Source organism: Mus musculus, chromosome 3 (assembly GCF_000001635.26).
Source record: "Mus musculus strain C57BL/6J chromosome 3, GRCm38.p6 C57BL/6J".
NCBI classification, from domain to species: domain Eukaryota; kingdom Metazoa; phylum Chordata; class Mammalia; order Rodentia; family Muridae; genus Mus; species Mus musculus.
The window spans coordinates 13,814,013-13,830,666 of record NC_000069.6 but is presented as its reverse complement, the minus strand read 5'-3'; the positions used below and the strand labels follow the sequence as shown (position 1 = coordinate 13,830,666).

The window sequence follows — 16,654 nt, the reverse complement described above, 5'->3', positions numbered from 1 at the left end:
CTCTTCAAACACTGGAGAACAATTTTTTCAACAACAGACTTTCTCATTTTAAAGTCAATACTACCCTTTTTAAAAATTAATCACCATCTCAACTTTGATATGAAATAAGTTATTAAGACCGTGAATTCAAGTAGCACTGCTATGCTGCAATCCATAGATTATATTTTGTGTTCATGAGCATCATCCGCTGATGGTTTCGAGAAAACAAGACTTTCATTTAAACCTCGTATGATTGTGATCTGATTCACAAAAAGTAATTTGAATGGAGGGGTAGCAGGCATGGGTTTGTCATTTTCTGCTCTTCATCTTTCAAGTGTATTCCACACTACAGCAGTTAGTGTCTTTCAAGTTAAAGGTTGAAACCATACAGATGTCTGTGGCATGAGGTGTAGATGGATGCTTGTCATATTACTCTATAGGCATTTGTTGAAGAATAAAGTTCATAAATACTATTAGAGCTTTTATTATTTATTTTAGGAATGTTGGGTTTTTCAAACTCCTCTAGCTTAATTATGTCTTCAAGAAAAGTTCTAGGAAAGTCTATTTTTAGGTAGATGATTTTAAAGCCATTAGTAAATATTTATAATTTATAATGCTTTCAAATTTTGCAAAACATTTTAATAATCATTGTACTTTTATTTAATCACAGAAATCTTCACAAACAAGATTGTTTTAATAAGATTCACTTGTACTGAAATAAATATTTCCATTTTGAAGCTAGAGATAGCACACAGATTCATTGTTACAAACACAGAAAACCATGATATTTGCCAATAAATTTTATATCATTTCCCATACCTGTCAAACAGGTAATATTATCAAAAACATACCTTTAAAAACATAGGTTGGCAGAAGTGTAGCTGGTGGAAGTTCTATAAAAGCAGTGCTAGCTGATAAACCCATTTTCCATTGTCTACATTTATGATGTATATTCCTGGACTGAGATTGATTGAAAGTAATTTAACACAACTCATTTCACTATGCTTCAAAAAGTAAAGGGCTTGAATCCTAGATGCTGCTAACTTCTCAAAACTACAGTTAGACAGGAAATAGTAGTACAATCCTTTAATCCCAGTACTCAGGAGGAGGAATGAGGCAGATATCTGAGTTTGAGACCCACTTATTCTACAGAAAGAATTCCAGTTTAGTCAGGAAAACATTGTCTCAAAAAAAGAAAAAGAAAAAAAAAAGAAAGAGGAAAAGGAAAAGAAAAAGAAAAAGAAAAAGAAAAAGAGAAGGAAAAGAAAAAGACAAAGAAAGACAAAGACAAAGAAAAAGAAAAAGAAAAAGAAAAAGAAAAAGAAAAAGAAAAAGAAAAAGAAAAGAAAAACAATAAAGAAAAGCCCTCCCAGGTAACAGGTTTGATGAAGTCTGAGGTCTTACTTAAAATTCAAAACATAAATATGCCAGGCAGTGGTGGCACACGCCTTTAATCCCAGCACTTGGGAGGCAGAGGCAGGTGGATTTCTAAGTTCGAGGCCAGCCTGGTCTACAAAGTGAGTTCCAGGACAGCCAGGGTTACACAGAGAAACCCTGTCTCAAAAAAACAAACAAACACAAAAACCAAAAAGCAAACCAAAAAAAAAAAAAAACAAAAAACCCAAAAAACATAACAACAAAAAAATTGTAAGGCAATTTTGTAAAATGACAATATAAAAGCAAGCTAGCAAAGGAATTCTGACTTTGAACAAAGTAAGGCCCTGCTCTTACATTAAGATAAACAACTTACATGGACACAACGAGAGTTAGAACTTTAAAATGCATTAATAAGATTATTTTAAGTAAACAAAATTGTGACAGTTTGGCTTTTGAACAACTATTTCAAACCAAAATCAAATTATTCAAATCAAAATCAATTGATTTTGATGAAGCTTGGGCAAGCAAGGTCCAGGAAATATTTCTCCCATTCTGTCAACTGTTTAAAATACCTTTAGTGAGATGCAATTCCTATTATTTACAGAATTTTGAAGAAAAAAAAAACCTGGTAAAGAAAAGCAAAGAGATTATCAAAATGTCTGCAAGTAGGGAAGAGGTGGAAATATCAAGCCAGAGAAGATAGAGCACTGAGCAGACACATCGAACAGAAATAACACAGACTTTCACCTTCAGGTCCTGGCCTGAGTGACACCTCCTCCTATCTGCTCCAGCAATAATCATCTGAACACATGAGCCATTAGTCACTTGACTGCAAACTGTAGCAATGGCAGTCCTCAAATATCAGAGTTTATAATCACATAGGTTGTGCATATCTAATCTGAAGGTACACATGGTGAGCTTGACAGAAAAACAAAGACTTAAATGTAGTCCATATTTCAATTCCAAATATTTGTAGTTTGCTCTTGAAAGTGTTTAAGTAAGGAAAAAAAAATTGTCCTTATTGGTGGATAAAATACAGAGATGTGACCATGTGGGAGATAAGATTAAGATATAAGTGTTAAACACACCATCATTTTCTAAAATGTATCAATTTAGTACAGAAGTCAACCTATGAGCCAATAAGGAGAAAATTTGTATTGGGATGACTGTCACGGTTTGAATATGCTTGGCCAAGGGAGTGGCACTATTTAGAGGTATGGCCTTGTTGGAGTAGGTGTGTTACTGTAGATGTGGACTTTAAGACCCTATCCTACTTGCCTGGAAGACAGTACTATATTCTGCTAGCAGCCTTTAGATGAAGATGTAAAATTTTCAACTCCTCCTGTTCCATGCCTGGCTGGATGCTGTCATGTTCCTGCCTTGATGATACTGGACTAAACCTCTGAACCTGTATGCCAGCCTCAGTTAAATGTTGTTCTTATAAGGCTTGCTTTCTTCATGGTGTCTATTCACAGCAGTAAAACCCAAACTAAGACAAAAGATTAAGAAAAGTAAAGCTGTTTAATATGTTTTAGTACAAGTTTTTACATCAATTATGATGATTCTGAAGCTATAATTGATAGAAAAAATTTTGTAAGCATAAAATATATGAATCAAAAAAGAAATAACTGGTGTTATAATTTAATTTATATGAAGAAATTGCTTATTTTAATATTGTCCTTAGTTTAGAGACATTTAGAAATAAGTTTTTATACAAATTTTACATTACAAAAGTATAAAAATTTTAAGAGCTGGAGAAATGACCTTTGTTAAATGTACTTTCCTCATAAGCATGATGACCTGAGTTCAAATTCTACCACCCAGGTAGAAATCCAGTCTCTAATTGGAAGAGCAGGAGAGGCAGATGGATATGCAGCCAGGCTAATAGAAGGTTTTTGTCCTAAAATCCATGATGGTAAGAGACCCTGTCTCAAAGCAATGATGCTGAGAGAAGTAGAAGATACTTGGCATTTTTCTCAGAAATCATTTTACATTGTTGCCATCATTCAAAAGAATAAAATTTAAACCAAATAAAACAAAAATTTCCAAAATATATAATAAAATTTATGGCCCAAATATACTCAATACAATGTAACTAAAGCCAAGTAATTATATCCTTTGACTTTCCACAACCTAGAGACATCACATAAAACATTCTTTTTAACTACCACTTAAGGGAAAGAAGGTTTATTTCCAGTGAAGCAATTTCCTGAACATAAAAGCAACAAAGAAAAGAGCTAAGTTCACTACACCATATCAACATCTGGGACTTAAGAGAGAAATGTTATCCAATTTAATCGGTCAGCTTTGTTTACACTGAAATGCTAAGCTAGCCCCACACTACAGATATTTCTAAGACAAAGCACAGCATTTCTCTCAGGTTCCCTTGGAGCCTGGATGCAAGTCTTAACAAAATGGTCTCACACAAGCCAGGTTAAATCCCGAAAGAGGACACCAATTCATGCAGCTATATCAGCAGCTTTGATCCTGCTTCACTTGTTCTAACAGCGTTTGTGGGATTCAACTATAGATTTCCTTTAGAACAAAACAGGTCATTCATATTTGGATTCCTGGGTAAATTTGCTGGGGTAAGTGTGGCTCTATGAATTAATATTATGTTTTCTTTATAAAAATGATTTATTTTCAAGTATATATATATGGCATATGTGTATATGTGTGTATGGGTATATGTGTATGCTGGGGTGTATGTGCACATTATCACAAGTACCTGAAATGGAGAGAAGAGAATATTGCACCCCTGATGTTTAAAGCATTGTTGGGAGCCGCCCCCACATTCGCCGTTACAAGATGGCGCTGACATCCTGTGTTCTAAGTGGTAAACAAATAATCTGCGCATGTGCCAAGGGTATCTTATGACTACTTGTGCTCTGCCTTCCCCATGACGTCAACTCGGCCGATGGGCTGCAGCCAATCAAGGAGTGACACGTCCGAGGCGAAGGAGAATGCTCCTTAAGAGGGACGGGGTTTTCGTTTTTCTCTCTCTCTTGCTTCGCTCTCTTGCTTCGCTCTCTTGCTTCGCTCTCTTGCTTCGCTCTCTTGCTTCTTGCTCTCTTTTCCTGAAGATGTAAGAATAAAGCTTTGCCGCAGAAGATTCTGGTCTGTGGTGTTCTTCCTGGCCGGTCGTGAGAACGCGTCTAATAACAATTGGTGCCGAATTCCGGGACGAGAAAATCCGGGACGAGAAAAAACTCCGGACTGGCGCAGGAGGGATACTTCATTCCAGAACCAGAACTGCGAATCAAGGTTATAAGGTTCCCGTAACACAGACTGTTGAGAAGGATTCAACTGCCGAATTCAGAACTCATCAGCTGGGGAACGACGGTGATAAAGGTTCCCGTAAAGCAGACTGTTGAGAAGGATTCAACTGCCGAATTCAGAACTCATCAGCTGGGGAACGGAAGTGAGAAATGGCTTTACCAGGTATGTTTGGCCTTGAACTTTTTCTAGTGTTAGGAGCCCTTTTGTTCCTTTTCACATGTTATATAGTGCTTAAGGCAGGGCTAAAAATTCTAGAGGAAATTCAGGACAGTCTATCAGAAGTAAAGCGGAGAGAGAGAGTAGGAACAAGGAGAAACGGTAAGTGTACAGGCCTTTCCAAGGGTCTTGAACCCGAGGAAAAGTTAAGGTTAGGTAGGAATACCTGGAGAGAGATTAGAAGAAAAAGAGGAAAAAGGGAGAAGAAAAAAGATCGATTAGCGGAGGTCTCTAGGAGATACTCGTCACTAGATGAGCTCAGGAAGCCAGCTCTTAGTAGCTCTGAAGCAAGTGAAGAATCCTCCTCTGAGGAAACAGACTGGGAGGAAGAAGCAGCCCATTACCAGCCAGCTAATCGGTCAAGAAAAAAGCCAAAAGCGGCTGGCGAAGGCCAGTTTGCTAATTGGCCTCAGGGCAATCGGCTACCAGGTGCACTCCCGCCCTATGCGGAGTCCCCGCCCTGCGTAGTGCGTCAGCCCGTAGTGCGTCAGCAATGCGCAGAGAGGCAGTGCGCAGAGAGGCAGTGCGCAGACTCATTCATTCCCCGAGAGGAACAAAGGAAAATACAACAGGCATTTCCAGTCTTTGAAGGAGCCGAGGGTGGGCGTGTCCACGCTCCGGTAGAATATGTGCAGATTAAATATGGAATCAATGCTAATTTTACCTTGGTGCAGTTAGACAGGCTTGCCAGCATGGCACTAACTCCTGCCGACTGGCAAATGATTGCAAAAGCCGCTCTCCCTAGTATGGCCAAATATGTGGAATGGCGAGCTCTGTGGCAGGAGGCGGCACAGGCGCAGGACCGAGCAAACGCTGCTGCTTTAACTCCAGAGCAGAGAGATTGGACTTTTGACTTGTTAACGGGTCAGAGAGCTTATTCTGCTAAACCTGATAAGAGGTATCAATGGAAGGTCTTACCACAGGGGATGTCCAATAGTCCTACAATGTGCCAACTTTATGTGCAAGAAGCTCTTTTGCCAGTGAGGAAACAGTTCCCCTCTTTAATTTTGCTCCTTTACATGGATGACATCCTCCTGTGCCATAAAGACCTTACCATGCTACAAAAGGCATATCCTTTTCTACTTAAAACTTTAAGTCAGTGGGGTTTACAGATAGCCACAGAAAAGGTCCAAATTTCTGATACAGGACAATTCTTGGGCTCTGTGGTGTCCCCAGATAAGATTGTGCCCCAAAAGGTAGAGATAAGAAGAGATCACCTCCATACCTTAAATGATTTTCAAAAGCTGTTGGGAGATATTAATTGGCTCAGACCCTTTTTAAAGATTCCTTCTGCTGAATTAAGGCCTTTGTTTAGTATTTTAGAAGGAGATCCTCATATCTCCTCCCCTAGGACTCTTACTCTAGCTGCTAACCAGGCCTTACAAAAAGTGGAAAAGGCCTTACAGAATGCACAATTACAACGTATTGAGGATTCGCAGCCTTTCAGTTTGTGTGTCTTTAAGACAGCACAATTGCCAACTGCAGTTTTGTGGCAGAATGGGCCATTGTTGTGGATCCATCCAAACGTATCCCCAGCTAAAATAATAGATTGGTATCCTGATGCAATTGCACAGCTTGCCCTTAAAGGTCTAAAAGCAGCAATCACCCACTTTGGGCAAAGTCCATATCTTTTAATTGTACCTTATACCGCTGCACAGGTTCAAACCTTGGCAGCCGCATCTAATGATTGGGCAGTTTTAGTTACCTCCTTTTCAGGAAAAATAGATAACCATTATCCAAAACATCCAATCTTACAGTTTGCCCAAAATCAATCTGTTGTGTTTCCACAAATAACAGTAAGAAACCCACTTAAAAATGGGATTGTGGTATATACTGATGGATCAAAAACTGGCATAGGTGCCTATGTGGCTAATGGTAAAGTGGTATCCAAACAATATAATGAAAATTCACCTCAAGTGGTAGAATGTTTAGTGGTCTTAGAAGTTTTAAAAACCTTTTTAAAACCCCTTAATATTGTGTCAGATTCCTGTTATGTGGTAAATGCAGTAAATCTTTTAGAAGTGGCTGGAGTGATTAAGCCTTCCAGTAGAGTTGCCAATATTTTTCAGCAGATACAATTAGTTTTGTTATCTAGAAGATCTCCTGTTTATATTACTCATGTTAGAGCCCATTCAGGCCTACCTGGCCCCATGGCTCTGGGAAATGATTTGGCAGATAAGGCCACTAAAGTGGTGGCTGCTGCCCTATCATCCCCGGTAGAGGCTGCAAGAAACTTTCATAACAATTTTCATGTGACGGCTGAAACATTACGCAGTCGTTTCTCCTTGACAAGAAAAGAAGCCCGTGACATTGTTACTCAATGTCAAAGCTGCTGTGAGTTCTTGCCAGTTCCTCATGTGGGAATTAACCCACGCGGTATTCGACCTCTACAGGTCTGGCAAATGGATGTTACACATGTTTCTTCCTTTGGAAAACTTCAATATCTCCATGTGTCCATTGACACATGTTCTGGCATCATGTTTGCCTCTCCGTTAACCGGAGAAAAAGCCTCACATGTGATTCAACATTGTCTTGAGGCATGGAGTGCTTGGGGGAAACCCAGACTCCTTAAGACTGATAATGGACCAGCTTATACGTCTCAAAAATTTCAGCAGTTCTGCCGTCAGATGGACGTAACCCACCTGACTGGACTTCCATACAACCCTCAAGGACAGGGTATTGTTGAGCGTGCGCATCGCACCCTCAAAGCCTATCTTATAAAACAGAAGAGGGGAACTTTTGAGGAGACTGTACCCCGAGCACCAAGAGTGTCGGTGTCTTTGGCACTCTTTACACTCAATTTTTTAAATATTGATGCTCATGGCCATACTGCGGCTGAACGTCATTGTTCAGAGCCAGATAGGCCCAATGAGATGGTTAAATGGAAAAATGTCCTTGATAATAAATGGTATGGCCCGGATCCTATCTTGATAAGATCCAGGGGAGCTATCTGTGTTTTCCCACAGAATGAAGACAACCCATTTTGGGTACCAGAAAGACTCACCCGAAAAATCCAGACTGACCAAGGGAATACTAATGTCCCTCGTCTTGGTGATGTCCAGGGCGTCAATAATAAAGAGAGAGCAGCGTTGGGGGATAATGTCGACATTTCCACTCCCAATGACGGTGATGTATAATGCTCAAGTATTCTCCTGCCTTTTTACCACTAACTGGGAACTGGGTTTGGCCTTAATTCAGACAGCCTTGGTTCTGTCTGGACAGGTCCAGATGACTGACACCATTAACACTTTGTCAGCCTCAGTGACTACAGTCATAGATAAACAGGCCTCAGCTAATGTCAAGATACAGAGAGGTCTCATGCTGGTTAATCAACTCATAGATCTTGTCCAGATACAACTAGATGTATTATGACAAATAACTCAGCAGGGATGTGAACAAAAGTTTCCGGGATTGTGTGTTATTTCCATTCAGTATGTTAAATTTACTAGGGCAGCTAATTTGTCAAAAAGTCTTTTTCAGTATATGTTACAGAATTGGATGGCTGAATTTGAACAGACCCTTCGAGGCTTGCCATCATTCAGGTCAACTCCACGCGCTTGGACCTGTCCCTGACCAAAGGATTACCCAATTGGATCTCCTCAGCATTTTCTTTCTTTAAAAAATGGGTGGGATTAATATTATTTGGAGATACACTTTGCTGTGGATTAGTGTTGCTTCTTTGATTGGTCTGTAAGCTTAAGGCCTAAACTAGGAGAGACAAGGTGGTTATTGCCCAGGCGCTTGCAGGACTAGAACATGGAGCTCCCCCTGATATATGGTTATCTATGCTTAGGCAATAGGTCGCTGGCCACTCAGCTCTTATATCCCATGAGGCTAGACTCATTGCACGGGATAGAGTGAGTGTGCTTCAGCAGCCCGAGAGAGTTGCAAGGCTAAGCACTGCAATGGAAAGGCTCTGCGGCATATATGAGCCTATTCTAGGGAGACATGTCATCTTTCATGAAGGTTCAGTGTCCTAGTTCCCTTCCCCCAGGCAAAACGACACGGGAGCAGGTCAGGGTTGCTCTGGGTAAAAGCCTGTAAGCCTAAGAGCTAATCCTGTACATGGCTCCTTTACCTACACACTGGGGATTTGACCTCTATCTCCACTCTCATTAATATGGGTGGCCTATTTGCTCTTATTAAAAGAAAAAGGGGGAGATGTTGGGAGCCGCCCCCACATTCGCCGTTACAAGATGGCGCTGACATCCTGTGTTCTAAGTGGTAAACAAATAATCTGCGCATGTGCCAAGGGTATCTTATGACTACTTGTGCTCTGCCTTCCCCATGACGTCAACTCGGCCGATGGGCTGCAGCCAATCAAGGAGTGACACGTCCGAGGCGAAGGAGAATGCTCCTTAAGAGGGACGGGGTTTTCGTTTTTCTCTCTCTCTTGCTTCGCTCTCTTGCTTCGCTCTCTTGCTTCGCTCTCTTGCTTCGCTCTCTTGCTTCTTGCTCTCTTTTCCTGAAGATGTAAGAATAAAGCTTTGCCGCAGAAGATTCTGGTCTGTGGTGTTCTTCCTGGCCGGTCGTGAGAACGCGTCTAATAACAAAGCATCCGTAAGCTACCTGATGTAGGTGCTGGGAACTGAATTAAGGTTCTCTGCAAGAGCAGCAAATGATCTTATGCACCAAGCTATCTCTCCTGCCGGGATTTCTTCTCTCTATGAACAGCTTTCTAGTCCATCTCAAGCTCCTTCCATACATGGTGTTTTGCACCATGCTTGAATTGGGTATATTGACTTGGGTCTAGTTTTTTTTTTTTTTTTTTTTTAATGAATAAAGTGCTTCTCCTCTTCTTAAAAATAAGTATCTTGACTAGGATGAATTACATCTTAGCTTGGCCCTAAGACAGCGCTTTTGCAGCGCTTTTATACTTTTGTAATGTAAAATTTCCTATCTTCCTTGACCTTTTTGCCCTGTAGAGACTGACTGAAAGCTGAGGAAAGAGATTGCCTCAGAGTGCCCATAACTGCTCCCAAAGTAACTGTTGTTCCCATTTCATAGATAATGAAACTGACACAGGATGAGAATATTATAATCATTGCCTTGGCCTTCATGCTCATACTATAATTATGGAGGAGGTTTCAATGAGCTAAAAAACAGTCTCTATGCTAATGTTTATTTTTAACCAACACAATAAATCATTAATTTTTTGCATAGCAGTGGAAATCACACACACACACACACACACACACACACACACATGTATATGAACTGCATTATGTTAAAATCAGACTAAACATATTTATTTCCTCAAAAATTTGTTACTTCTGTATGCAAAACCTTTCAAAATAAGATAAACTGTAGAGAAAGGCCTAAGATCAGTGATAGCCCCTGAAAACCAAACATGGGGTGTCATCATTTAGAGCTTATATTACCTGTGTCCTTTAACTTGTGAAGGTGCCATTTTCTTTGTTTTCATTCATCTTTTCTCTTTGTAAGTAGTGAGAACTAAGCCCAGGGTCTTCAGCACTACAGGGAGTGCTTGGCCAAGTGAGTGAACTTCTTAGCCTGTGTGTTTTTCACAGTGACTCGAGCAATCTTGAACTCCACTTCAGAAACCAATCAGAAATTTGAACATACCAACCCTTGCTTACAAGTTGGACAACTGGCCTTCACAGTGATTATTCTATGGATTCATGACACTCAGAAGATAAATATCTAACCAGTACATACATAAAGGCACTGACAACTTCCAAGTTATCCTACTTCCTAGACAAATATGTTATAAAGTTCTGTGAGTCATCCCTAAAGCTTCTACAGCACCTTACTCAGGAGGCTTTGTATAGAGGGTTCAGCACAGGAGACTAACTAATGACCACTGTATTCTGATTTATTTTCCACTCCAAGTATGAGGTTACCCCATTTTCACTATATAATACAGCATCTGTATCTTCGTTTTGAAAGTAAAATAGCTATTAACATCTTTTTCCACCTAATAAGTTACTCTACTAACGCAGCTTTGTTTGGGTTAGCTGCTCCCACCTGTCTCCTTCCCATCTCTCCTGCCCTGAGGAAGAATGCTTTCCATTTGCCACCACAGCCTTCCCCTACTTGGCTTTGCTAAAAAAAAACATTTAAAACTCACTCAGAAAAATTATGAGTTTTTAAAAGCTATTCTTTTTTTTAAGCTATGTTCATAAAATTGGTTTTTTTTACTATTTTTTTTTATTTATTAGGTATTTTCTTCATTTACATTTCCAATGCTATCCCAAAAGTCCCCCATACCCTCCACCCCCCACTCCCCTACCCACCCACTCCCACTTCTTGGCCCTGGTGTTCCCCTGTACTGAAGCATATAAAGTTTGCAAGACCAATGGGCCTCTCTTTCTAATGATGGCCGACTAGGCCATCTTCTGCTACATGTGCAGCTAGAGACATGAGCTCCAGGGGGTACTGATTAGCTCATATTATTGTTCCACCTATAGGGTTGCAGACCCCTTTAGCTCCTTGGGTACTTTCTCTAGCTCCTCCTTTGGGGGCCTTGTGATCCATCCAATAGCTGACTGTGAGCATCTACTTCTGTGTTTGCTAGGCCCTGGCATAGCGTCACAAGAGACAGCTATAGCAGGGTCCTTTCAGCAAAATCTTGCTAGTGTATGCAATGGTGTCAGCATTTGGAGGCTAATTATGGCATGGATCCCCGGGTATGGCAGTCTCTTATTCACTAAGTTTTAAACAGGCATACATTCTGACACAAGCATATAAGCAGTCTTAAGTAAATCTCTGCTCTCTTCTGTTTGCTGAGAACATCACCTTATCGTAGCCTTATTTCTTCAAGTCTGTTCTCAATCATTAAGAATGTTTTCTTGAAAAATATCTTATCAATAATTTTTGTCAAGTTGGATCATGATGAAATTTACTGTCTGAATGGATGTGTATCCTCCAAACCCACATTAAAATCTCCCTGTCCAAGGCATATGAGGGAGTTGTTCTTTGGTGTGATGAGGTCATAAAGCAGGGCTCTCATGAATGGGACTAGTGATATAATCAAGGACTCCCTGGATGCCAATAAATAGAAATACTATTCTATTGCCTTTTAGTTTCTACTGCTCTGGAGGAAAAGCCTAATGCCAGACAAACCTTCTTGAGTTTTTATGTATGTATATATATATATATATATATATATTTTTTTTGCATGAGAACTTGGGATAGTTCTTCAATCTTGACTTTTCAGAGCTAAATTAGAATAAACACTTCCTCTACAATGCAATCTTTCCTGGCATCTGTAATACCCTAGTGACTCTAGATAACATATCTTTCTTTACACATGTTCTTTTTTAAAATCTCCTTTAACTGATATTTTCTTTACTTACATTTCAAATGTGATTCCTTCCCTGATTGCTCCTGGCTACTGGAAATCCCCTATCCCATTTCCCTTCCCTCTGCTTCTATGAGGCTATTCCCCCACCCACCCACCCACTCCCTGCCTCCCTGCCCTGGCATTCACTTACACTGGGCCATCAAGTCTTCACAGGACCAAATGCCTCTCCACCCATTTATACCTGACAAGGCTACATCCTCTGCTACATATGTGACTGGAGCCATGAATCCCTCCATGTGTACTCTTCAGTTGATGTTTTAGACCCTGGGAGCTTCCGGGGGGAGGCGGGTCTGGTTGGATGATATTGTTGTTCTTCCTATGGGGTTGCAAACCCCTTCAGGTCCTTCAGTCCTTTCTAACTCCTCCATTGGGGACCTGTGCTTGGTCCAATGGTTAAGCATCAGCCTCTTTATTTTTCTGGCTCTCCAGAGCCTCTTAAATGACAACTGTATCAGGCAAGCACTTTGGGGCCTCCACAATAGTGTCTGCGTTTCGTGACTGTATATGGGATGGGTCCCCAGATGGGGCAGTCTCTGTCTCTGCTCCATACTTTGTCTCCATATTTCCTCCCATGAGTATTTTGTTCCCCCTTCTAACTAGAAATATATCATCCTGAGAGAAGTAACCCAATCACAAAATAACACACATGGTATGTACTCACTTATAGGTGGATATTAGCCCCCAAACTCTGAATACTCAAGATACAATTTACAGACCACATGAAGCTTGAGAAGAAGTAAGACAAAATTGTGGATTCTTTGATCCTTCATTACACATTTTCAATCATAACCAACCTTACATTGTCTGTATACCACCTCCCCAGAATGCATGCTTCTTCCTTTTGCCTCTAGGATTTTATCTTAAAATATTTCTGGTCTGTGCTTTAATCATTTTTATTCTTGATATTGCTGGATAATAAAATCTAGCAGTACCCATTTATTCTTTTAACTCCTTGGCTGAATTTCCAAGTTTAAATTGTTTTGCTATTTCAGTAAGGCTTCGTATCGTTTCTTAACTATTCTCTAGTTTCTCCTTTTCCTAAAAAATGCTTATAGTGCTTGTTTTTTTGTCTGTTTGTTTGTTTCCCTATCATTTCTAGGTTCCCTTTAAGGACACAGTTAAGAAAAGTCTTTATCTTTATTCACAAACATACTTTGTTAAAAGAATTGGTCAAAATAACCTGAATTTCTGTCCCTGCGGCCTGGAATATGCCAGAAGAGAAAAACAGGCAGTCTTCACCCAGGTTGTTGGTAGATATCTCTGCTCCAGGTTTCCTTGAGGTTTTGAGGCATAGTTCAGCACTACCATATCTGAACTGTGAGACACCCTGACTCTGGTGTTAAACAGTTGTCAGCACTTTTAGGACCACAAGACACCAGTGACCTCCATTGTTTTCCAGAATAGGTTTCTCATTAGGCCAATCTTTCTTCAGGTCTTGATGACAACCCAAGGAACCCTATGTCACCTCTTATTTTCCTAACTCTTTTGTGTTGTTCTTCACAGTCTTTTCTCCAGTTCTAGGTATGGAACATTTTGAATCTCCAGAATGTGTTGTGATTATCTGGGCTGCATCCATATAAAAAGCTTTGGCATCACAGTGACCTGTTCAGTAAGTTAGTTTACACAGATGCCTCTAGAGCTTGTTTGTATAAATATGACATGGCATCAAGCTAAAGGATTAATATATTTACAAATTGATCAATGCCGTGTTTTTAAAATGCTGTTTATAAGTATAAAGAACTCTATATCTTATAAATAAATAGTTATTACCTCATTTTCAGTAAATTGATAAGCATACTATAGAAGAACATAATTTCAAAGTATTCTAAAATTAATTTTATCAAATTAGGGGCTTTCTTACACTAAATGAGGCGTGGATAAACTAAACTTGGTTATGCATTCATCAATGAAACACTCTCATAATTATGCCTGTCTGGAATAATCTGTAGAATATATTAGTACTGTCCTCTGGTAGAAATATGAAATTGCCAATTTCAGTGGACTACGAGTTGAACAGCATCCTATGTGAAGGTTGTTGATAGTATTGATACTTATGTTTCTGATTGAGAACATTAAAAGAAGAGATTTTCAGCAGCATGTCTGCAGACCACCTCAGGGATGCAAAGGAGATGCACAAGCCTTTATCTCACTGGCCAGAGAAGATCATTTTCCTCATTCAAATGACACTGCAATGAGTAAAATGATTAGGAAATCAAGTCAGATGGTGGGATGCATAACTATTTAAGTGTAGTTACTTATCTTTTACAGGACTTGGTTTTATTTATATGACCTATATGGTAGGTAGCTCACAACTTGAACTCCACTCATAAGGAATATGTTTTGCCTCTTCTTACCACAACCTGCACGAGGCACATGTGTGCTGCACACACTGTGATGCACACACATGCATGCAAGCAAAAGCAAAACTATAAAAATTACAACATAACAAAACAAATTTTCAAAATAAAAGAATAAATTTTCTTTTTAAATACAAAAATATCACTCAGGATTAAGGTTGTATGACTTAAAACTAACAGCAACTTGGTGGAGGTTGTATATTAATCACTGATGTAAGATGAATAGATAAGCAAATAGGGAAAAATTAAGGTGAATTCTAGCTTCTGAGGGTTAAGTTGATGGACAGTGAAATGGAAAAAGACAAATGTGTCTGCTGTAATCAGAGAATGACTGAGGCTAGAGACCTGAAAGGTTCATAGATAGAGGCATTGGGAGCACTTTGTCATTGCATGGATGCTTTTTATCACTGGTGTAAGCCTAGCCTTCAATGGCTGAGCCATCCCCCTAGCCCCACAGAAGCTTTTTTCATGACCAAAGTAGCTAAGCACTTTATCCATGAGCTTTTTAAAGATAAAAATGGCACAAAACTATGTGTGTGTATTTATTACACTTTTTCATCAATCAGAGCTATCATTATCTACACAGTATTTTAAATATAGTATGTGTGCAAGCATATGTCTGTTTAGAAACATGGATTATAATAAGCTAGAAAAATGACATTAATACCAGTATTTTCCACAAGAATTTTGATCTTTTAGCCCTTTTTTATGATTAAAATGATTTATCATACACATAAAAGGTTTAAACCATTGTTGTTTGAAATACATATATAGTGAAGAAATTACTAGAGATAAACAGTTTTATAATAAGAATAACTAAAATTATTCTCTTGGTAAATATCCATTATTCAATATTATTTATTATAGTTTTCATGTTGAACACCAAAATTTTGAACTTCTTCATCCAACATACTATTTTTGTGCTCTCTGACTTACATTTACCCATTTTCTTTAGCAACCCCGATCCTGCTTTGTCTAGTTGACCAATATTTATTGAACTCTCTTTTGCTAAATGCTCAGTGTTCTTTGAGATTTACATGCAAGCCAGAATTCTTTGTTTAGAGAAATCTGTAATAAACAGTGTGCATATCACTCTTGAGAGGATCCTGTGTAAAGAAGCATTGATTATTCCAGACGTTAATACTAAGGTGCCATGCTTAAACTATTGAGTTCAAGGGGAAAAGACATTTCTGGAAGGAAAAAAAAAAAAAAAAAGGAAGATCTGCTGAACACAATAAATTTCCTAGGACTTCACAACTTCCTCTTTACAGTCACTCAAAAAATTCCCTAGGATTTTAGAACTTCTTCATAGTCACTCAAAAGAGAATTCTTGTGCTGCTCAAACACAAACTTGGGCAAAGGAGGATACACTCTTTTTAGTAAGAGGGGAAAGTAAGCTCTGTGATCTCTAACTGTCCTCAGATCCTCTTGCACCTCTCTCTGCAACACTCAAATTCCAGGCTAGTGACCTGCCTCCATATGGGGTTGACTCACATTCTGCCTGTGCCCATTTCATCCTCTGTTTGTGTGAAAGCCAAATTCAGCCTCAGGTGCAACTGACCCCCATCGTTTTTCCTCCACAGTGTTACCCTGAACTAAAATGTTTTTGACTGTAGAGTAAGATGGAATCCAGTTGAGATATGATAGTTTTCTGGGGAAAAAAATCCACTAGTTTTAGGAAGAATGGGTATTTAAATTTAGTGTGAATTGTGATTACAGTTGAGACTCTGAAATTCTAAAGAATAGCCATGGACAATTTCTTAATAAAGACATCATTATATTTGCAGTTAGAGTGAGTCTGTGATTTGTCTCCATAGTTACCTGGCACAGCTTGTTTCTTCTTGTTGATGATATCAGTACTAGACTAGTGGTTGGTTTGTTTGTTGGTTTGTTGGTTTGTTTGTTTGTTTTGCTTTGAGAAAGTGCTTAGTATATTGTTTGTGTAGCTTAGTAGGTTTTATTGGCTATATACAAAAGTGGAACTCAGCCTAAGCTAGATGTCTGGACATCCTCTCCTTGAGATCAAAACCATTTTACGAAAGAGATGGAAAATGTACTTTCCTTTTGTCCAGAAAGCAACACTGTTCATGCACATTCCAAGAGCCACTTTGAATGCATC

General features: G+C 39.2%; 1 protein-coding gene across 9 annotated transcripts in view; it reads right to left on the bottom strand.

Moving 5' to 3' along the window:
• Positions 1–16,654, bottom strand: part of Ralyl (RALY RNA binding protein-like) — a 710,633-nt gene that overhangs the window by 351,621 nt on the left and 342,358 nt on the right. The gene's annotated exons all lie outside the window — the stretch shown is intronic.